The sequence below is a fragment of the Epargyreus clarus genome, unplaced genomic scaffold (genome assembly GCF_041222505.1).
Source record: "Epargyreus clarus isolate Ecla_fem2 unplaced genomic scaffold, WU_Ecla_fem_2.2 ptg000023l, whole genome shotgun sequence".
NCBI lineage: Eukaryota > Metazoa > Arthropoda > Insecta > Lepidoptera > Hesperiidae > Epargyreus > Epargyreus clarus.
Window position 1 is genome coordinate 8,268,970 of NW_027332230.1, and position 25,789 is coordinate 8,294,758.

The window sequence follows — 25,789 nt, forward strand, 5'->3', positions numbered from 1 at the left end:
TTGTAATAGTATGGGATAAAATGGTTCTGTGAGGATGGATGTTTAGTCTTTCCCACAAAAATTAATAGTCGGATTTGGATCATGTTTGGTACATAGATTATTTATGATCAGGACTAACACATAAGATAATCTTTACCATGGTGAACCAGACGACGCTAAGTGTAAAAGCTAGTTTATAAATACACAATTTACGAAATTAAATAACGAACACTACGTAAACGTAGGAGGTTTAATGCAAACCACTTTGCTATCACTGTTTAATAAAACGTGAATATTTGTAAGCGATTCCAGCAGCGAGCTTTACGCGATCAACGGCGAAGCGAGCGGACAGCGACGTGTGGATACGAAATCCTTGGCGCGTGACTTTCTTTAACGCTCCATCGACTTTCAGCTATGTTGTACCCACGATCTATGAACATCGTAAACTTCTATAAGCATGAATACCTTGAACGTGTTACGCCCAAATGAAGAGATATGTTTATTAAATATTCCGTTGAATGCCGAGCTTGTAATGGTATGGGATAAAATGGTTCTGTCTATAATGGTATCATTATTAGGAAAATAAATGTTGTCTGATGTTGTCTTATGAAAGATATATAAACTATTCTTAGGAAAATCATTTAATTAACTAATACGATACATATATGCATTTACTACAAAAAATATGTAATTAATTTATTGTAAGCAAACAATTGTATATATATTGCAAAGTAGCCCAAAATAATAGATAAACGTTTGCAAATTTGTTATGCATTGGTATTTTAATTCCCGTGTTTCGCACAACATGTAATCCGCATAAAATTTCATAAAGTGGCTTAACGAGTTTACGAGGTTTATTAGCTTAGTTCCTACGCCGTAAATACAATACCGATATTAAATTCATTTTGATATTTATGGTGGAGTTAGCGAGCTACGGTTTCGCGGCTGGCCGCCCGCCGCCCCGCGATACGTAAAGGGTTTTGTTTTCTTTATAAACAAGCGTGAAGGTGCTGTTAACGACTCCACGAACAAATACGAAATTCGATCTTCCATTACGCATACAAATGGCTCCCCTATCCGCCACCTTATAACCGTGAAAGTATTGTCTTCTTTCCAATCTGATGGCTCCCCCGCACTTTACCCCCTAACTTCAATATGTTGTGTTTACTTATCGTTTTACAGAAAAAAATAAAAAGCAAAAAAAGAACGAAATATCTGAGGTTTTATTTTCTTCAATCTACAACAACGCCGGAATACTAAAGGTATTCTAAAGACTTCATTTAGGTGTTTAGGTAGTACTTTAACTGAGCTCTTAATTCTTTTTATGTCGCTAAATACAGAGCGACTCGTCCAGGTAGTAATTAGGCGCGCCTTTGTTGTTTTTTGTTTTTTGGACCAAATTATATTGAGAGTCAACCCGGCTTGTGCCATTACAATTGGAGCACGAGAAAAAACGCTGATAAAAATAAAGGAATAACGCAAGTCGAAGCATTTCTATTGAGGGGCATGACGTCGCATAAATGTCGACCATGAATGTTGTTTGTCACTGCGGTCGGCAGGCATGCACCTTTAGATCACACAATACCAAATAAATGGACTGCGCTTAATATTGAAAAATTGGTCAAGTGTAAGTCGAACTTGCACATTGACGGTTCCGTATCATCAACATTTTTTTTTTATTTTTAGTATTTGTTATAATGGCAGCTATTAAATTGCATGTATTGTGAAATGGTGAACTATTATATTTCAATAGATAAAGCGAAAAACGTCGAAAAAAAGCGGTTTCTTTTATGGGGACCCCCATTTCTATTTTCTTCGTTGTTATAGCGGCCACCATTAAACATACTCTGTAGAAAATTCAAGTGTCTATCTATTACGGTTCAGGAGATAGAGCCCTCTAACAGGCCAGACAACGAAGTCTTACTAACAGGGTTCCGTTTTTACCATTTGAGTACGGAACCCTAATAAATGGACTGAGCTTCATATTGAAAAATCATTTCGTTCATGCATTGTTTACCATTCGTTTTTAATTCACTTGTCACACAGAAAAATGTTTTCGTTACAAAAGTGTGATTGTTTCAACGCAATTAATTTGTTGTTCAATATTTATGTGCAACACCCAATGGTCCAATTTTTCGCTGTCTACAACAATGAAATTATTTGTTTTCGTAAGATAAATCACCGAATATCAAATTAAAGTAAAGTCATATTGATTTGTTACTCTGGTGATTTGGCAATATACTATTGTATGTAATTTATTACAATGGATTCGTTGACGGTAACATTTTGTAAAACTTAGATTTTGTAAAAAGTTAAGCAGAATACGTACTTAGTAGACTGGCATCTAAAAAAACAAGTCTAAAGTTATCTAGATACCTATAATATAGATGCATCGATAAGTCTGAGGATGAGGCTGAAAGATAAGAACACCTTTAATATGTCAGGATGACAATAGATCTTTTTAGTGGCTTAATAAAATTGTTTAAAAATAAACCTTTCAAGGATCTAATTTGTATAGAAAGGACATGGCAAGCTTATGATACATTGTTAAGACAGTTGACACTTACATTGGGTATTAGTGGTAACATAATAAGGCTTAAAAAGTAGACAATAAGAGCCCGTCATAAATTGTAGGGATTCTTGACACCTGTGGTTAGTATATTACCACTTCACTACTCCAGTATTACCAAGTGACTCACTTTAAAACAGAATGCGTATCTTTAGTATACAAATACTTTAAGATTCTGCAAATCATGGATGCAGTACTGTGCGTATTTTTCTGATAGTTAATATATTGTTATTTATTTAGCAACTTTTTAATATGTTGTATGTCAAACTTGTCACACTACACATACAAAGACACAATTTAGAGGGGTTAGTTAGTTTACAAATACTTAAACATCCTGCAAATCATGGATATAATTCTGTATGTAGTATGTTATTCTGGTAGTTAATATACCTATTGTTATTTGTTTAGTAACCTTTTAATAAGTTCTATGCCAAACTTGTCACACTACACATACAAAAATACAATTTAGAGGGGTTAGATTAGGTTAGGTTAGTTTACAAATACTTAAAGATCCTGCAAATCATGGATATAATGCTGTGCGTAGTATATTTTTTGGTAGTTAATATATTGTTATTTATTTAGCAACTTTTTAATATGTTGTATGTCAAACTTGTCACTCTATAGGTATGTACATACAAAAACACAAATTAGAGAGGTTAGTTAGTTTACAAATACTTAAAGATACTGCAAATCATGGATGCAGTACTGTGCGTAGTATATTTTTCTGGTAGTTAATATACCTATTGTCATTTTTTAGTAACTTTTTAATAAGTTCTATGCCAAAATTATCACATTACACACACAAAAACACAATTTAGAGGGGTTAGGTTAGGTTACAAATACTTAAACATCCTGCAAATCATGAATATAATGCTATATTTAGTATGTTTTTCTGGTAGTTATTGTTATTTGTTTAGCAACCTTTTAATAAGTTCTATGTCAAACTTGTCACGCTACACATACAAAAATACAATTTAGAGGGGTTAGATTAGGTTAGGTTAGAAATACTTAAAGATCCTGCAAATCATGGATATAAAGCTGTATGTAGTATGTTTTGCCGGTAGTTAATATAATTGGTTTAGTAACTTATTAATATGTTGTATGTAAAACCTGTCACAATACACATACAAAAACACAATTTAGAGGGGTTAGATTAGGTTAGGTTAGTTAACAAATACTTAAAGATCCTGCAAATCATGCATATAATTCTGTATGTAGTTTGTTTTGCTCGTAATTGGTTTAGTAACTTATTAATAAGTTGAATGCCAAAATTGTCACACACTATAAACACACGTTAGACAATTTACAAAACAACATTGTATTTATATTTACAAAATCGTAGTAAATGGTGAACTACATGACACAAGCTATCTTGTATGTGTTGACCGTAATTGGTGTAAACGATTCACACGCTAATACCCGCAAATGTCAGCAGTCGCCACAGCTCAAGGAAGATATAGTGAAATTGGGGATTTAATAAATTGGTCGCAGGATCGAATCAGGCTTATGTTGCGTTCATATGGAGGCGAATGAAATAAGCGTACGTTGGCGTACGATTTATGAGCCAACGGACTATTGTGCCGACACTGATTACCTTTTATGGAGATTTGGCGTCCTAACACGACGCGCCCTACATGTTCCGTTTACGTACAACGGGTTGTATGGACGTAAAACTTTTATGCTCCCACCGCGTTTTACAGCAGGCCTTTTATTATTTAGTGAAAGGAGCGACGGTGATGTCATAAATCTCCGTTCCTGCGTGAACTTTCGCCTCTTATCTCGGCAAAGAAATTATGGAACTTTCTGGCTTCTTCTAGACAAAGTGTTTGGCTTTTTGGATTCACGGGTCACTGAAAGCTTTTCAGGAATTAATGAGATTTTTTGTGGGATCAGCAACTATGATGACTAAAGTTGTAGCTGTGTAATATTTATGAAATAGTCCTATTCAAATACATTGTCAAACTAAGAAATGGATAGAGAAATGAAATGGAATTGTAACATTATTTCTTATTATGTATGTATGAGAAACTTACTATCTATCAATTTACTGTGTTTGTAATTTATTTAGCTAAAGTCCGTTTAGCTAAAAAGTGTTCCACAAAAATCGTGTTTATGTCCTATTATTTTTAATAGCCTTATGCCGCAATGCTCAAACAAATCCTAGTATTTAGGATATCAAAGTTCCACTACAATTTATGTTTCCATATTGCGTTCGAACACACTATCTCTACTTGCCAAAGCCATGTTGGCATTGTTTATTTGTGTCAACAGTTTGAAGTTTTTGTATGTCGCTAACATATTACTGTCCCACGGCACGGGTTTTCGGAAAGATCCTTGCCGTGCCGTGGAGAATCTGAAAAGTTTAAGGGGTGTGTAGTATACGCACATAACTTAATCCTTAAAATAAAAATCCGAAGATCAAACTTCGGACCCCGTTAAAAAGGCAGTGTTTTATATCACTAAGCTATCACTGCTTAGTATTTGTTCACAATTTAATAAAAGTGGGTACTCTAAGCACCTAAAATATTTCGTCGAGATCGTAATCTTCACGAAATTCATTCGTTTTTGTTATGCTCATATCGGGGATCATATTTTCAGGGGGCATTTTATCGCTTAACGAAAAGCTCGCATGAAAAGTGCCAGTAAGCATTTGTTATGCAAGCGATCCAGATAGCATGACGGTATTCGTATGCAATAGCTTAGTCTAGTTCAATTACCTATTTATTTTTTTGAATGCGCTTTAGAAAGTTCGTTCTACTTAGGTCTCTATTTTTTATCACTCTTAGATACTATCAACATTGATTACCGTTATCAATTCATTTCTGTTCCACTTTTAGCCACGGATTTCCGCTCAGAATAATAAGCGTTATATTGTGCTTTTTACAAGATTTAAGTAGCGGACGATCAGTCAACTTGACAGTAAGTGGTTACTGTCGCCTATAGACATCAAACTAACTCCATTTAGAACAGTGATTTTATTTGAATTTAATTACAGATGTGTAGTTACTCACCAGCCGGTGTAAACTATTCTACTTGCTTCACGCTAGAAGAAGTGGTGGTACATTCCCGATCGAACCATACTGGATCTACCATTCCCACCAATACCAATAACCTTCTATTTGCTTCGCCCTAGAAATGGTGGTACATTCCCGATCGAACCATACTGGATCTACCATTTCATTTTTTCTAGATGGATTGCTGAATAATGGAGTTTTGGTCTATCAAGATAAATTATGAAGTATAAATAGTTGATTTTGGATCATAAATACATTACCGCAAATGTAAACGTAAAGTACATCAACCTCATTTAAAGCAGACGTATCTAATGGTTTTCTGAAGTTATTCGATAAATATTACGAAGCGGACCGTTGTAGCTGTATCCTTATAATTCATTAATCTTGTATTAAATAGGTTCTGTGTGGGCCCAGTGACAGGCTCTACATGTAATTAAATTATGGTTACCGTCGCTCCAACCCGACGTACCTCTAGGGATGGCTATTCTTTCCGAAACAGATCGATTCTTGAGTCGATTCGAATTGAAGTGTAATAAATCGATTAACAAAAAAATCGAGGCCCAAAGTATCGATTCTCCAAAAATCGATCCTTTCAGCTAAACAGTGCGAAGATAACGAAAAAAGATCATTAAGACCGAAATACTTATCCGTCAGCAAAAAAATCACACATTCAAACGACTTTGAAAAGAACTACTTTCGATTTTCTATGATGAAATATTGATTCTCTGAATCGATCCATTAATGGAGAGCGACTAAAATAATCGATTTTTTTAGCCCAAAATATCGATTCTTCGATTAGGCGATCTCAGATCGCCATCCCTACGCACCTCTTTAAATCAAATATGAGATTAGTGCCTTCATAAAGTGTCCGGACCTTGAGCCGGATCGTAATTTGTTTAGTTATTTGTCGATAGTTTAACTTATTTCTGTTTGCCATAATAGGATTAATGTTAGACTTGGACTTTAGAGTAAATACCGTGTTGGTAAATTTGTTGACTGGCTAATATGGCGGGTGAAATACCGTAACTACTTTGGGACTTTTACTTATTTTAATGTAGTTTCGAAATATGTTCATCATCATCTTCATCATCAACCCATTACTGCCCCACTGCTGGGCACGGGTCTCTTCTGAAAATGAGAAGGATTAGGCCATAGTCTGCCGCGCTGGCTAAGTGCGTATTGGTAAACTTCACATACCTTTGAGATTTTTTTTTATAAATCTCGCAGTAATGCAGGTTTCCTCACGATGTTTTCGTTCACCGTTTTAGCAAGTGATAATTAATTTCTAATACGCACATAATTCAGAAAAATCAGAGGTGCGTGCCTGGGATTTGAACCTCGGACCCCTCGATCGAGTGGACGAGTTTCTTAACCACTAGGCTATCACTGCCGTCAGGAAATATGTTAGGTTTAAGTAAATTATAAATTGTACCTCATATAGATATAATTTTATGTGATCATTAATATGACTTCCCACTAAAGTTATGTTAGTCTAGCCCTAAGCCTAAAGATTAAAAAAAGGTGCTTATCTTATATTTAAACTTAAGCGTCAATGCCTAATTACTAAACAAATGAAAATAAATAATTATTTATTTAGACAATAAAAATTAAGCAGGTACGTAAATACATCATTATACAATGCCGTTCGAGAATATTTAAATTGTTGATCATATACCAGTGAAGTTCCCATCGCCATCACACTTGACACGAGTAGCCGACGCCAGACGGCAACACGGCTGCTCATACAATTAAACAGATAACATTAAATTAACGAACCCGACTCGTAAATATACTAACTTTATTATTATCTATAAAAGTCACGAATTAATTAATTGAATAATGATTAACTGCTCTTGTACGAGCCTGACCCACGTCCGCTATCAAACATAGGATAAGTAGCGCCGCGTAATTTGGTTGCTGTCGTCTAGCCGATAAAAAACAAGACTTATAGTCCCGCAATAAACTCGTTTAACTATGACAAATTAATCGGTTACTATACGGGTGGACGGAATTCACATAAACGCGACAAATGTTTACCCTGCTTTGGCCCGAGTAAGTCTGAAGCTTAAGGACGTTAGTATCTGTGCGGCGCCTTAAATCTTGACTTCTGGCTGTGACGGCGGCTAATGCACTCCACCTAGGCTCGAGGAGATAAGCTAACAAGCCTCTTTAGCCAAACAAGAGGCGGCCAAACAATAAAGGCGACTTAAGCGTCGTGAAATATGGCAAGGACGAGTCGCGATAAGTCAGCTTGCTCGGTGGGGCCGCTTCTTTTCCCCTAATTAGCCATTCAATTCCCGTAATCTTGTTTACTCGTCGGGCGGCTCGCGCTGCCCAGGTGCGATAATGGCCGAGCTATTTGCATGCCGCCATATTGTTTCCCCATGTTCGGCTCACAGCCTCCGATCCGTCCGATGCGACCCCCCGTTGTTTTGGTCGGGCTTATTGGATCCGCTCGCGATTACTTTGTATTGATCCCGCCGTCCATTATCTACATTCGTTTATTTTGCTATCAGAGTAATGATACTGGTTGACGCCCGCAAATCCAATGAGTCTTTCTATTGTGTCTGTTAATTTGTAATTGCTCGACGTTTGAAATAAGTCTAATAGCCGTTTAATAGACGCAACAATTAATCGACTATTAGGATTTATATACACGCTATTTTGAAATACTAAATCGAGCAATGAACTTTTGTACTTAGCTGAATATTAAGCAAGATAATGAAAAGAAAAGAGAAGATCATAAAGTTCCTAAAATCCAATTTTCCGCATATACCTACTAATAAAATCCTAATAGAAAGTGGCTTCGACCGGCGAGCTAATCGTAATCTCGAACACTAAATTGAAGGTGATCCTTGCAGCGGGGCGGTGTCGGCACATCTTCTATAAATACATTATGGAACACGCTTTATTACTCCGCCATCTTCATCCAATCCTATTAAGTGTCTGTTCGGAGCTTTTTGTTGCGATGGCGTTCAGTTTTAGGACGGCCATTTTTTAAAATAGTATTAGGGTTCGATAATGGCTTTAACAGGGTATGGGCTATATTATGTGGATTTGCGATGTGCAATATGCTAAACTGCGGACGAGGTCCGCTGACGTGGCGTCTGGCCCGGCATTGGCACGCGATTATTTAACGACAACTGAAGATTTCTCGCCCGCCACGATATTGCGACGCCTCGTCTCGTCTCGATCTTTAACTTAAACGGGATCGCTGTATTGCATGTTATTTTAATATTAGAAAACTGTATTTACATTTCAAACCGAGATTCGTTGTATCTGTTTGTGAAACTTTTGCATTCTTATATTTGCGGGTATTTTTCTCAAGGGTCTGTAAGATCTGAGTTTATTTTATAAAGTCCTACAATGTAACAAAATCTCATTACTAAGTTCAAATTATAATGCATTTCTTCATATTTGGGTTATACTATACTTATTTTTACACACATGTTTATAGGGAATCACAGTAATTACATTCATCAAATGATATAGCATTATTGTGTATAATTAGAGGCGATAACACAATGGTGTGTGGCGAACATAATACATTTGCACAAACCGCATGTCAATTTAATTTGACCCCTCGAATCAAGATGGCGAACCCTCATTCAGAACAGTGACGACCCGGCTGTGGATAATATAGGCAGGTGTATGGCATGTTGTAAGTCAAAAAATGGACGTTAAAAACATGCCATATAGTATTAAAATAGAGTGTGTGACGGATAAGTGTGCGTTAAAGTATCTACAAAAGAAACTGTTACGTTATATCGGATTAACATCTTTAAATTCGAGCGTGTGTCCCGCCTAAAACAATTGTTTCCAACATTAATCTATAGGTTCATTAGCATGAATTTTAAAAGCAATCCGAAAAAAAAAATTAATCCGAAATTAATAAAATTGATTTCAAAAATGCAGTTTTAGTTCTAGTTAATTACGGAGCTGCACTAAACGTTTCATGTTTGCTTACTTATAAAACACATACTTATTTTTTATTTGTTTCTGTACTTTTAGGTGACTTTTTCATTCCATGTTACTAGTTTTATAAAATTAGGGAAGTCCATCTATAAATGGTCGTGTGGCGACACTATGTAGGGATTACGTGCAGGATCACGCATTTCGCTTAATTAGCACATGTCAGTGAAACATTGTAATGTTATGCGTAGATATATTTCCCTTTCAGTAGCGTCAACGTACATTTTCATTATTTTATACCTCTGTCCCTTTACTTATTACATTTCTATCATAATGTTTTTGTAGGCCCGTAAAGACACTTTCAATTTAAAATAAATGATTGTAAACACAACTACGTAGTTAATAAAAATTGTAACCTAACCTAGCCCATGCTGGAAGTATGCACAAAAATATTTTTTTACTTTAAATTTCTAAATATATTTATGTAAAGAGTAAATATACTACAATCAGTTTTTGTTTACAAATATCGTAAGAGTGCAATATTAAATGTTAGTGACATATGCATTAGAGACAAATACCCCCTACCTATATACACTATATTTACACTTTTAACGCTTAGTAATAAAATTATTTTTTATTATTGTTATTTTCTAAAGCAATAACAAAAAAAAGCGTATCCATTTTAATTATATCATAATAAATGACAACTAATGTTTAAACATTAAAAAGAAACTTCGCCTTAATATTTTAGAAAAATTAGACACTATAAATACGATTTTGTATGAGATTTTAATACGCTGATGCACACTGCGGACAATTCGAGCCTTTCCCTACAATCATTTTAAATAAAAACCAACACCAACCAACACATTGTAACGTAAATGTTTTGACAGGGAAGATACACAAAATTTATTTACGTTGAACAATTTGTAAGCGAATATGGAGAGTCGTAAATATGTTTTTGATAAGATACGGCGCGTTTATGACGTGGTCTTTTATGGACAATATTTAGCGCTGGGGTGCGATGAGCTATCACTATTAATGTAGCATTTTCTCACGAAACAACTCATTGTTCCAATGTTTAAATAGTAATGCAAAGCACTTCTTTAGAAAAATGTTTGATGGCTGTATGTATAGATTTGACGAATTTAAATAATTTGTTTACTTTGCGACTATCATTAAGTAAATACAACTGAATAACAGGTTTTTAGTGACATTCCGACGACTATCTACAACTTTAAATTAATTCTATTCTGCTCTTGCAGTGGTGTAAAATCAGAACTGATCGTTTGTTGGATACACCATAAGCTTGCAATAAAAATAAAATTTATTTCTAAATCATCATAATACTTTTTATATTTTACATTGTTTTTACTCTTTACTAAAATCTCATCTAAAGTAAATGTTTACTTAGTAACGGTAGCCAATCAAAGTCGATCTTAGCAATTTACAATAATATCAGAATTGAGACTTTAAACTATAAATAATTCCGACTATAAACGTCCTACGTAGCCCCAAGTGGCAGTTTATTGGGTTATAAGTGTGTCGTCAAAGCGTCGGTTATGAGTATTTAATAGTTATTTAAATCAAATTCTAAGAAAAGCTCACAATCTTTGTCAACGGCACGTTTTACGCATAGTCAAGAGACGTGATTTTAGAAACAATCAACTCTAAGGATCTTATCATTATTATTACAAGCACCTTGTTCGATTGTGAATCCATTTAATCTTGTTCTGCTGTCAATAATCTGTTTTATCTATTGTAGAACAATAATATTAATGTTTAAACTGAATATAAAAAAATAGTATTTTAAGAAAATACCATTTGATATCGAGTGATAGTTTTTAAACGTATACCGAAGTGACACATCTTATTTAAAATTTTAACAAAGATTAAAAGACAATGACAGTGAAGTAATTCATAAATTTGATTCATCCGTTAGGTCCTCAAAATATCCATGAAGATAATAATATTTGTAGTTACGGCGGACATTGCCAAAAACCGTTGTGACATTGCGTGCAAGGTGCTACAATTACGGCGTTGTGTCCATAAAGAGAACTCTTTCATTCGCAAAGACAAGTGTATTTATAGTACTTCTATCTTTAATTAATCTAATGAGGTTGACCATTTCAAGGGGTCGTACTTTTGCTACCATCGACGTAATCATTGCTTAAATTGAACACTCAGTTTACAGAGGCTACTTTAGAGAATCTGTACATACTTGATCCACATTATGTAAGTTCTATGATTACTTTTCGGTCCATCGTCAGCTCCGTAATCTACCAATCGCATTTGTAAATTTAATAGCTGTCTGATGTCTCTCTATTAACAGTAACTATCTAAAGAATCTGTACAACACTAGGTATCTGTACCTATTTACAGTCTTACAATTGTAACAAGGACGAATCATTCAGGTCATTTAGTTCGTTGTCCTAAACGTTTTAGATGCCGTGGCATCTATCAGATGTCGTGACATCTGATAGCGACGCGACAAAATCTCTGTATGTTTTCGCAGGGCAACACAATGGTGTCTATTTTCGAATTAAGAGCGCGGGAGCCCGTCAATAGGACGGAGGACAGTAAATTGGCTAAATTGCTTCGCTGAGGTTCTGCAACTCCTCCGGGAAGACCTCTCGCTCGTGACAGCGTGGTGCGCTGCGCTCGTGTATTCCCTACGTTCTTAAAATATTTTTGTTGAATGTAACGACACTTTGCACTCGATTTATAAGATGTTTTTTATCGTAAATTATAAAAACAGACGAATTTCAAGTTCGACAAGATTTATTTAAAAATCAATGTCGTTTCATAAATTCAAAGGGAGACACGATATACATGTAACGACTTTGTTTAAATTTGTTTGTCTGTCGATTAGTCTACATTTTTATCGGCATGTGATCGAGACACTCATAGACTGGCTGAGACGAATTTGATGGAATTTAAAAACTAATGGTTTTTAAAAAGATTCGTCTACCTTTATGATGCAGTTCTTATAATTAGTTACAAAAACTCTTACAGCGGAGATAAGCAATGAAATACATATGTATTTAAAATTCACATGTTTCTAGGAACAAACATGTTACACTTAGGATATGGTATCTCTTTCAGTTGTAAAGGCACGACAACAAGGACATTGTGATATACTGCAAGTGCTGCATACACGTTTCTACACTTTGTTCTCGCTATATTTATTGATATCCAGGTCACGGTACTACGAGGCCTATCGAGATAACAATGCCTCATTGTACTGCGAGACAAAGAGAGTAAGTAGATAGAGCTAAGTACAGGGTGTGGTAAGTTCTAACATTATTTTCAAAGGCAAAAATATTGTATGGGGGCTTGAGCCTTTTATTCGCTTGCTAAAATATTTTACAGCGGTGTTGAATAGGAAGTCTAGGAATCCTTTGTAATATTTCCTAGCAAATGTATTTTCGTACCTGCAGATATCCGGGAAGCTTACATTCACCAATTCACTGTACCTACAACGCGGTGTCTTGTGTCTATCAAGCTGATGGATACAAACAGGGCCGAAACCAATCAATCAGTTCGACGGAGCGTCGCGCGATAATTGAACTCTTCCCTCGGAGCACAGCGATTCAATAGATAATTACAATCGCAAACCAAAAATTACACGCCGCGTTTCACCGTAAGACCCTATTACGTTTCACTAAATTGGGACGGTCGCATTCGATCGGCGATCTTTGCCGGACGGCGGATTAACTCTCGCACAATGAGGGTCTCGAGAGCGGGGAGTGGATGTATTAATAATGGTCGTACTTCGTGTACTGAATAGCACTTACACGCTCGGCTGGGAGCTGAATGTGTAACTATCGCGTCCGGCAAATCGAATCGCCGCGGCCGGACGCTGTGCGCGCCGATTTATCGTTCCACCGACGACGGTCACGACAATTCCGCTGCGGCACAATGAGGGATAACAGTTACAGCGTTGAAACTTCTATAAATCAATGATTAGGATATTAAACGTTTATGTGATTAGCTCAAAGTGTCATCGAAGAATGTTTCCAATTCTAAATACAAGTGGAACATTTCTTTAAGCGTCCAAAGACGAAATCTGACTAGTCTTTATATTCTTTTTTGCGGATAGTACCTACATCGATTATTCTAAATGAACGAACATTTAGTTTAGTAGTCAATTTTAACACAATACAAACGAATAAAAATACAAAGTACTGTTTGAATGTTAGTTCTTACAATATACAAAATACTACGACGTTGAAAATAGATTTAAGATTAGAATGCAGTCAACCCTCTTTACACGTTGTTGAATAATCGAATACAAATTTGGATATAGAAACAAACAAAGTGAAGGAGTAACAGAGATTACTGGTAATGATAGGTATTACCGGGGAAATACTAGACTAAAGACGGAGAAACTCAATAGATACCTAATGCGCATACATTTTCTGATAACACTCGCACTTTCATTAAATAGTTCTTCGACGTGAAATTATACGAGTATTTTATACATCTTTGTTTACTCTTTAAAGCCTGTCTCTTTAAAAAGTAATGCCTGTACTTACTTTTGTACACATGTAAGAACTTATACAGTTTACTTCATTTATTTAAACTTAGAAAAAAATATGCATTCAAACTAATTTTACCCTAGCAAAAATGATCTCCGGTATTATTTGGCACACGTGATTTCATCTTACACTAAAATACATATTAATATGTTTTTCAAAACTCGCGAAAAGAAAAATAATTTCAAAAATTGTCAAGATTGTACAAATCGATACAATTATAAAAAGTAAACATAACATTGCTACACATTTTAAACTTTTTTAATTGGTTAAATAATATTTTGTATTTATTAAATACTTTTTCTTAAAGAAGTTCTTTCGAATTATATGTTTAATTAAATATCGGGTAGTTCTGATTAAAAATAACTACAAACATTAGGAGTTCATTAGATTTCATTGTCAACGTGCTAGACAGACGGACGGCGCTGTCGTATGCAAATCACTACACTTTGTGGAGCGCGGCCGATAATGACGCGCCGATTACCCTTGCCGTGGCGCACCTATTTGTTTGTGTGTACCATGGCGCATGGTGTTGACTAATAGATTTTCAAACATACATAAACCAAGCTAAAATTACCGGTCTTATTAAAAATAACTACAAACATTAGGAGTTCATTAGGTTTCATTGTCAACGTGCTAGACAGACGGACGGCGCTGTCGAATGCAAATCACTACGTTGTGGAGCGCGCCCGATAATGACGCGCCGATTACCCTTGCCGTGGCGCACCTATTTGTTTGTGTGTACCATGGCGCATGGTGTTGACTAATAGATTTTCAAACATACATAAACCAAGCTAAAATTACCGGTCTTATTAAAAATAACTACAAACATTAGGAGTTCATTAGGTTTCATTGTCAACGTGCTAGACAGACGGACGGCGCTGTCGTATGCAAATCACTACTTTGTGGAGCGCGCCCGATAATGACGCGCCGATTACCCTTGCCGTGGCGCACCTATTTGTTTGTGTGTACCATGGCGCATGGTGTTGACTTAATAGATTTTCAAACATACATAAACTAAGCTAAAATTACCGGTCTTATTAAAAATAACTACTAATATGAGGAGTTCATCAGGTTTCATTGTCAACGTGCTAGACAGACGGACGGCGCTGTCGTACTCCTATTTGTTTGTGTGTAATGTGTACATGGTGTTGAGTTAATACATTTTCAAACAAAAATAAACAAACTAAGCTAAAACTAAACATACTTAATTCAAGTGATTAAAAAAAGCTACGATATCCCAGTAGCATAAATATTATTTATCAGGATGTAGTGCATAAAATAAATCTGTTATCATTTTATTGAATGGTAAAGGAACATTTTGTGGGGAAAGGTTTTTATGGATACCCTATTTCGATTTCTGAAGATCCATATCGGTCAGCGAGCTGAACTCTGCCTTATTATTAATCCTTTTTATTATGTTAAAAGAACAATAATGGGCTAATGATATTGCCTGCAGCTATTATGAAAAAATACACAATCTCAAAAATATTGTTACGTTTGAAAAAGCTTCAAAAGTTAATTGTGTAAACAAATAAACAAAATTACAGTAATATTTTGGGAATGACAATAATAATTCGAATACGTAACACAACTTTTGATTTGGTAACAACTTTCCTTTTCCATTGATTATAGAGTTAAAATATATGAACAGCCTTATTTTATCCAGCGTCATTGGATTCCTGGTAAAGGTGGGAAGTTGACGCGAAACGCGAAGTTGTATTGAAAGTCAATTTTCGAAGTTGTCCGCCGGCGGACGCGGGGCGCATCCCGAGAGCACGCGCCCTTTGCATACCCGAGTACACAGTCGCCTAATAAATATGGCACAAATATTATTATGAAATAACTTGTTGTGGTTGGCATAATATTTTTTGGAGGTGATAGAACCCTTTGTGGTTCGACTCCGGCAGCACTACCGCCACATCTATTTCTGCCTAAAACAGCAGCGTTAAGCGCTGCTGTGTTCTGGTTTGAAGGGAAGTGTTCTGGTCGTAAGGGAGACATACTCTTCCGAGGCGTTCCAGCTTAGTCCTCATGGTTGCGGCGCATCTGTGGCCGACCTCAGGTAGGAATATCTGATCCTATCTGTGGTTGATTACAGATGTCCATGGGCGGCAGCAGCCACTTACCATCAGGTGGACTGCATGCTCGTCTGCTACTCCCATATTATAAAAAAATACGCGTTGTTGACAATACCCCCTTTTGATGTAACCGCAATAACCCATTTGCGTAATAGTGTATGTTATGTAATAATAAACTACAAGATCTCTACAAACGACACTGTTAATTATTTACCTGTTGTGTACCATTATTAATTTTGTGAAAATCACAGTGTAAGTATTAATAATCTATCCAATATCTTGGTAATCAAATATCGAATGTTATTAATGTTTAGTTTTTCTTGTTTTGTGATCTTTCGTAGGCAATAATTGAATAGATTGCATATTAATAACGGACGTTAGAGAATACTTAACATAATAGAGAACCTAATCAATTATGTCAACATTACGTTACTTTACGTTCATTTTCGTCAACAAATTGTTTATCCTGTTGAAATGTACTTAACTTATCGAAATTGTTTATTTTTCTGTGAATAGCTTTCAATAGAAGTCTGGAAGACGGTTTATTATTAGACAGTATTCAATCTTAACCCAATAATATCTTATTATGTAACGGGTACTCACGATATGCGTTTTTTATTGCCGATATTTCGACCCAGTTGCATGGATCGTGGTCACGGCGAATCCATGCAACTGGGTCGAAATATCGGCAATAAAAAACGCATATCGTGAGTACCCGTTACATAATAAAATGTCTCAATTTCGCGATAATTTTAGTTTAAAATCATATATTCCAATAATATCTATTCCAAACTATGTATATAGTAGATAGGTACTTTCAGTATCTAACCCTTAACCTTTTACGCGTCCAACTCTATTCTAATTTAGATGTCTGTCTGAATATATTTCTACGTAAATAAGATGTTTTAATAGTTTGTCTGAGAATTTTGTTTGTACATAGAAAGTTCCAGTAAATTTTAACCAAAATAAATACCAAGTGGTACGCAATTAAAGCTGAAATTTATGTAAAGTTATTAGTTATTCTATACTAAAATAAATTGTAGTTATTTATTTTTAGCGTGCCAATTAAAAGTACTACTATACTTGACCAATCATAATAATACACAGTATTATAAAATATATCGGATGTCTATAGCGTAGGTATTTTCGCATTTGTATGGGAGCGATGTATCTGTTACGTAGTAACTATTTATTAATCTGTGTCTATAGTTAGGTTAGGTATTCTTAATAATAATAAATGGATACATTAACCTTATATTGAGAGATGGTAGAATGAGTATGGTTCGAGGGAACGAGGGAGTGAGGTGGTTATGTACCACACCTATTTCTAAAGTGAAACAGCTTGCGTTCCGGTGGAAGAGTGGGAGTATCGGCTGATTAATATATGAGGCGATCATATAAGTCCTCATATGTCGTTGGTTACAGACATCCAAGAGAGAGAATAGAGATGAGATAGAGAGATGGTAGAATGAGTCTTGTTTCGAGGGAACGAGGGAGTGAGGTGGTTATGTACCACCGCCGCACCTATTTCTAAAGTGAAGCAGCTTGCGTTCCGGTGGAAGAGAGGGAGTATTGGCTGATTAATATATGAGGCGATAATATATGTCCTCAGGAGTGGCAATGCTACTGCAATTGGCTTTAGGAAGACGGTAGCATACTCGTTTTATATGCAGTTGGTTACGTCGTCCAGACGTCGTAGAGACGTCCAAGGTTAAGACTGGCCACTTATCAAAATAACCGCTCAATCGCTACTGTGATTCTATTAAAAATCGAAACATAAACCAACTTATGTGTGTAACAAATGATTAGATACACAAACATAATACTGACGAGACGAGGGCCACTATTACTGCCAGTTTGTGTATCATATTCAACGGTAATTAATACCAATTCATGTATGTAACCAAATTCGAATTCTGAATAGTGTTTGGGCACATCAAAGACGAACAGTTACTGCGCAGCATTGAATGTTGATGGCATTAGATTAGGTTTGATCAATACCATGCATTTGAATGCGTCAATGTGTGTTCCGATAGCGCGGGCTCATGTATGTAATTACAGTAATATAGTACGCTTGTGATCGTGTATTAACACGCGATTGACTATTTTAAATGCATGTGTTGTCCGTATTGAATTTAGTCATGTTTGTTGGATTATTTCAACTTCACGGTAGCATGTTTATGGTTTAACTTTGGTAGTATCACCACCAAACTTATTCAAACCATAAGCAGCTGCCGAGGCCTTTTTTTTGTTTTCGAGGGGGAAACCTTCAAAAGGTACCCGACGACGCGGGAGTGGTGCCGGGTTATGTGGGATTTTTACCGCACTAAAATCCCTCGGGTGGCCGTCCTCAGCTCTTGGTGGAGAACTCCGGGATCTCCAATGGAACACAACCGGAGTCCTCCGAGCGCGATGCCCCGGTCAGGCACTGCCCTGGGGGGAGCACTTTACGCTCCTCCCGCACACCTGATGTTTACGACGGCATGCGACCACACATACCGCCGTCCTTTTCGGGGTTGCTCTCCGGACGGTTCGAGCTCCCACTCTTGCCGCCGGCAACCCCGGAAGCCCCGTTTTAGTCGCCTCTTACGACAAGCTGCCGAGGCCTATCATTATGTAGTATAGTTCTACTATTCTAGAATGAGTGAAACAACTAGTGATGTGAATGGTCTGTTGAAAACGCTTAAGATCTTATGGATATCTTATGGAAATGCTTTTCCATAGATATGTGCGAGGTCTAAGTTAAGCGAGTAAGTGGTGTTATTAAAATACTTAGCTACTCGTACAATGGTCGCATCCTTAGCTCCAAACTTAGCTCGTATCGCTCCATTTATAACATACGAGTAGCTTAGCTAGTCGAGCTACGCTAAGCTAAGTAATGAAAACCCGGCAATACTATTGATGGATGTAACGCACATCCTTTAGTTGCTTTGCTTATGTGGTTAGTGGACAGACGCTCAAACTTTTGATGACATGCACATTACAATGTTACAAAAATAAACAATGAATAGTGGCAATTCTCTCGTGTTCTAGTATATTATGTTACTTTGTAACAATCCGATTATAGGCAAACAATGTTACGTACATTATAACAAACACAAATAAAAGTAAACTTATTAAATACTAGCTGACCTGGCAAACTTTGCACCGCCACAAAATCTATTTATCAAATATATTTCATATAAAATATAGCCTATGTTACTCGTGCATAATGGAGCTTTCGAATGGTGAAAGAATTTTTAAAATCGGTCCAGTAGTTTTTGAGCCTATTCATTACAATCAAACAAACAGAGTTTTCCTCTATATAATATTAGTATAGAAAATGGTCTGTCGTTATTGATAAAGTAGTTCTATTTTTCTATGAAAGTATTTTCCTCTTTCTTCTTCAAGGTTTTAAAATATTATTTAAAAGCATTTCTGCGCTGCTTCATCGTTCTAAAAAGATATCAAAGAAAGCAACAATAGTGAAGGTAATAACATTTTATTCATATACAGAACACAAATTTCTATGGAATAGCGGTATACAGCGGCATTACAGTAAGAAGCGATGATGCCTCTGTCCTTCCATTTTATTAAGTCTGTGCAAAGTGCAGTTTTCATACAACTGTTATGGTCACGCGAAGCTCGATATCCTGAGCTTGTCAATTTAGTCTTTTGTCCTTATGTGCTTGTTATATGAGAATTGCAAGCTGTTGCAGGTACCAGGGTATAAGTTGATAGAGCTTGTTTAAAAACAAGTGCTTGAAAATATTGTAACATCCTTGTTATAAGAAAAGCTCTATAGAGCGTTCTACAGTTATTGATTCGGAATCGGCTTTTCACCTAATATATAAGGATCTAAACGGAAATTGCGAATTAGAAATTAATTATCATTTGCTTGAACAGGTAAGGAAAACATTGTGATGAAACCTACGTACAACATGTCTGAAAGATCGTGAAAAAATAGTTACAGGTATTTCAAATTTACCTATCTGTACTGGATCAGCAGTGGAATAAGGTATAAACCCATCTCACTCTGAAGTTCCTTGCCCAGTAGTAGGACATAAAAGCAATTATTTGAATCGAGAAGCATACAAAGTCAATTCCCTTTATGAACAGAAAGATAAAGCACAGAAGAGCAGTAGAAATAATGTATCTGTCTATTGTTCAATATCATCAGTTCAGTAATTTCTGTCTCTGACATTATGGCTAACCTTACCACTTTTTCCATCATATTTTTAGTTTTCCACTATCAGGTATTCTTTAATATTTGTTGTCTATTACGTGTTTACTTCAAAAAACATTGACAAACGGTCTGAATTTTATTTTGTCGTCAACAACTTTATCGCTGGATCCATTTTCCGTGCATACTTCGCATGGTGTATGAACTCGATGCTTGTTCATAGCGTGAACGTCGAATAAAAAAACACGTCTGCCTTCACTTGGTTGCACATTCGACAGACTTGTATGCAAAATCGCAGACGTATTACGCGAAAAGAAAATATCGAAACGCAACGTTATTTCCTTTGCAAAACGAGCTTAGTACGGCGTATCGAGTTATAACATCGAAATGTGCAAAAAATCTTTGATACCTAAAACTAGATACTAAGACGTGAGAAATTATGAAAAGTGAGTTGCGCGTTGAATAAAAGATTAAGCAAAAATGATACCTACTATGTTTTTGTTAGAAAGCTATATTTAACGAGTGGAGAGTAAGAGTTATCGTTAGCTATTAATGGAGTTATTGTTGGCTATAAAATATTCAATTATATATGCAAAAAATATTCGTTGTTTATAGTTCGTTATCATTCGTTTACTATTAAAGGATATCGATATGGACATTTTAATGGGCATAGCCCTTCGATCACTAGTTCTTATTAGTGATCGAAGGCATAGCCATTATTATTATGTCGTTAATTAATGTTAAATAACTTCGCCACCAAGCTCATCTCTTCGTATGTTTTTTTTAGCGCGAATCATAGAATTGCTGGTCTGTAGTTATCATATCATTGGTCTGTATTCGCTTGCGACGTTTATATACTCGTCGTTGCTCGGCGAATTACTCGGTCGATTGTTTTCGTGTAACTGAACATTGCAAAAAATATACTGTTTTTTATTATTTCTGTATGAAATATCAAAAATTATAAAAGAGCCAAAATCACAGGTACGTCAATATGAACCCTAAACCCTTAAGCCGACAAATTCACCATTAGTCTCCGGATTACCGCTTGAGTAATTTCATATTTTTAAAAATACTTTCATTACGAAGCCTGTTATGTGTATTTGTAAAGAGGTCAACACTTTTAGGGTTTAACGGAAGCAAGGTCCTAAGGGCAGGTGGTGGCGCGTGCGCTTCCGTCGTCGCTTCCGCGGACAGGTGGCGGCCGGACGTGGATCGATTATCGCTATTCGATAAACACTGGACTGACCGGAACGTATGTAAATGTATCGTAACTTTTAAAGCCAAATGTTGCGTACGCCGTAACGGTTTTGTGCGTAAATGCTAATGGAATACTTGTTTACGTTGGAACGATTGGCGAGGTTGAATATAAGTTTTTACTTAGGTTTTTTTTTATAATATAGGAGTAGTAGTCGAGCATGCAATCCATATGATGGTAGGTAGCTACCATCGCCCATTGACATCTGTAATCGACCCTGATAGGCTTTGATTCCTACCTGAGATCGGCAATAGATGTACTTTGAGGACCTTTGAGGACTAAGCTGGAATGCCTGGGAAAAGTATGCCTTCCTTACCACAACCAGAATAGCTTAGTACAGAATAGCTTAACACTGAGATTGTTCGCTGCCCGTTACTTTTCATTACAGTGCACAGATTTTCTCTCAGGCCACCGTCCACTATGGTGGCTAAAGACGATTTGATAGACATCTAACACTTATGTGACATTTTCTTACATATCCCCATCTTCAGCTTCATCTGGGGTGCGTACGCTTACTTACGATGTTTTATAAGTGATAATGGATATTTTGGTAAAATCAGACGTACATATCGGGGATTTGCACCCCGCAACTACATTGCAAGAGGCCGCTACAAACTACAAAGCACTCCCTGTTATTTTTGCGAATGTTTACGAAACTTGTTAATCAAACAGTTAATTTCATTGAATTAAAAAAACATATCCTACCAACAACTAAAGCAAATGGAAGCTTATATTTCTTACGCAGTTAAGTAAAAACTGCTTTATGGGTTTGTACAAAACTCGTGTACAGGTAGACCTTGGTCTAGATTAATACCTAGGATACTTTTATGGCGGTAAAAGGTCCTTGTAGAATAATTTACGATGTACGTTTATTTGGGTGTTTATGTGCCACCACGCCGAATATCTAGATATATTTAGACAAATTTTAGCACAATATCCGTACATTGGGTTTCACAGCAGTAGAATTTTGTTTAATACACCTCAATAAGTTGTATATGAAGCTTCTATATATAAGTGCGGGACTGGCAACATATCTGATTGGTTTCAGATAACTTTGAAAATACCTTTGAAAAATCAAAGGTATTCGAACCTCAGACCTCTCGATTGAGAAGCCAAATTTCAACTACTAGGCTATCGCTGCCGTATGCCCATTTGCTACTTCTATATTTCAAAAAGTATAGCCTATATGAAGAACACTTACCGTTCTCCCTATACTAGGAGTAGATCCTTAGTATTGTCCGGCGCTCGCTACTTTTATCCTTTCCTTTCTCGCTTCACGATAATGGGAATTTTTGAAATTGCAACAATACACATACGGACTCGTTGCAGCGGCGGCCGGCGGAAATTTTGTTCTTGTTCACCCTCTTGTGAGTAATGACAGTATTCTCTGAGATGTACTTACGCCTCTGCTCTTCATTTTTATTTCTTTTGCTATTGATAGAGCCGTACGTAAGAACGCTTGTTACGTAGAATTTTTATTTATTGTGCACTCGAAGTTAAGTTAGGGGCTTTCGTTTTGTTTTAGGTCGTGTTGGAATTTTAGTTGTACGAAATTCTGTATTCTAAGAGGCCGCCTAAACGGTCAATTATATTGTGCAATATTGCGAATTGTGCAATATTATTGACCGATTTGCCGAAAATTTGAGCGAATTTAATTTTTATTGTACAATATGGTTCAGTCGCACGGTGCACACGGCATCAATACTATTCCTCGATTGAACACGAAAACATTGTGAAATTCTTATTATTGTGCAATATAATTGCTCGTTTGGATTCAGAGCGCCTTTCAATCTTATTGTCCAATAAAAAGTATTGTACTATGTTATTGTAGGTCTACGGGCCCCCTAAGTCAAATGTTGGTATTCATACGTGGTTTTGATTCTCAAGTCTGATATTCTGAGTTTCAAGGAGCCGTGTTATGAAATGTGTAGCATAGGAGCACAGTGAGTCACGCTTTCAAGCCGCTTGTTATCTTAAGCCACGGCACCGCATCGCATTGCAAAATCTTCTTACATTCATACATTTGTTCTATCTATCATACACAAAAGGCAGCCCATGTAAATTCCAATTAGTAATTTGGGTAATAATTTGGCTTGATAATATTATTATCAAGTATTACATTACGTCCGTAAGCATTACGGCTTGACACATTTGAGTTTGATATTTTTTGTTATTTGTAGTTAAGACTACTGAGTAAAGTGGAATTGAAAATGCTTTAAAATTGGAGACTTGAGAGTAATGAACAATGTTTTGGGATAAAATTTAATCCAAAACATTGTGTGCAAATGCTATTTGGAGCTTTTCTACCTAGTATTGCAAAGTTCTTTTAAAATAAGTTTAATGGCATGGGTACAATATTATACTTTTTACTTATTCTTGTTTTGATATTCGAAATGCAAATTGATGCTGTTATGCATATTTGCATTAAGGAATTATGATAACGGTTATATGTACCTTTCTACAAACTCTTTCTACACTCACATCCCCACACTAGGATTCCGTGTATCGTGGGTGCCTTGGACACACACACATAGACACATACACAAACACCCAGACCCGGAAACAGAAATCTAAATTCATCATTTAGATATCTGTCTGGCCGGGGATCGAACCCGGGAGCCCTTGCGTGTCAGACCGGTATGTCGACCTAGGATATCGTACGTATGTAATGTATAAAAATATTTTCTCGAATAATTTCTTCTACCGTTTTTGAGTGTTATTTTATATGCTTTTATTTAACCTGCCTTGCTCCTTCGTATGTATTTGAATTTTAAACCACTTAACTCTAAGCAACTGACCTGAAATGCATACACGTTTGTCTTGGATGACAGACCATGATAAGCTTAACAACAGAATTATAAATCCAATATGGCCGGAATTCCTTATTTTTTTGGTAGTTTAACTATTTTTTATGCAAACCTTGTACAATAAATTCTGAAAAGAATAGAAAACAAGTTTCATTTAGATTTTGTAATAAATTTATTGTATTGTAGAGCTACACTGAGATCGAAAGGCAGTTGCAGCCTTTTAGCAATCTCGTTACACTTTGACACCAAGTGTATGAACGAGCCATGTAGCCTGTCGTATTAAAAATATCATGTTTTGATACCAGCAATTCTCCGGCCGGTCTCTACCATCATATTATTTTGATGGAGGAAGTTATTTATACTTCGGTCTTTTCATGTGTTGTGAAGGTTGTCGTCTTCACGGTACTGGGAAAATAATTTGGATGTTCTTGTTATAGCTAAGAATATCCATAAAGTAGGTAAAAATAAAAATCTTATATATAAAATTCTCGTGTCATAATGTTAGTTACTGTACTCCTCCGAAACGGCTTTACCTAATATTATAGCCAGCCTGATCCGGCAAACATTGTGTTGCCATATAAATAAAAAAATGTTAAGAGTGAACAACCCTTATCACTTAGGAGTATGAAAAATAGATAGTAGCCGATTCTCAGACCTACTGAATATGCATATAAAATTTAGTGAAAATCGGTAAGGCTGTTTCGGAGGAGTACGGTAACTACCATTGTAACATGAGAATTTTATATATAAGATGAATAGTGATAATATTGATACCCGATATGTATTGGAAAATCTTTATTATAATTTTTGGATTTAATGTATATTATGTGCTCGAACACGTTATACCTTTGCTTTGGATAAATATAGGATAAAAATATAGGAGTTTATTTTTGTACGCACTTATAATTGAAAATTAGACGAGCTTACCTGTAAGCGAAGTCTGATTATAATTTTATGAATGGTGATCTGAAATATAATTGAGAATTACAATGTAGTATCCTTCTTCCCACTCGTCGGCATCGCGATTGTTTAGCCTTTTAAAAACAAAAAAGTTTTAAGACCTCTGACACTGCGTATGACAGTGACACTATATTGACAGCTACGTCACTTAATTTAGAGTCTATCATTTCCAACTTAGTCTCCTTGATAATATGCATGCTGTCTATATCTAGGAGACTCTTTTGTTCTTATTGTTGCAGTATGGGTTTTGATTTTTGGGAGGGTGGGTAATTATATTTCAGATCACCATTCATAAAATTATAATCAGACTTCGCTTACAGGTAAGCTCGTCTAATTTTCAATTTTATTTCATGGTGATCTGAAATATAATTGAGAATTACAATGTAGATGTTTAGAGACAACTGCAACAATGGAACATGTAATTAAATTAAAGATTTATTACCATACATATATATTATTATATGGATTTAATTACATTGCTGAATATTTATTCGTTCTGCATCATATGGATG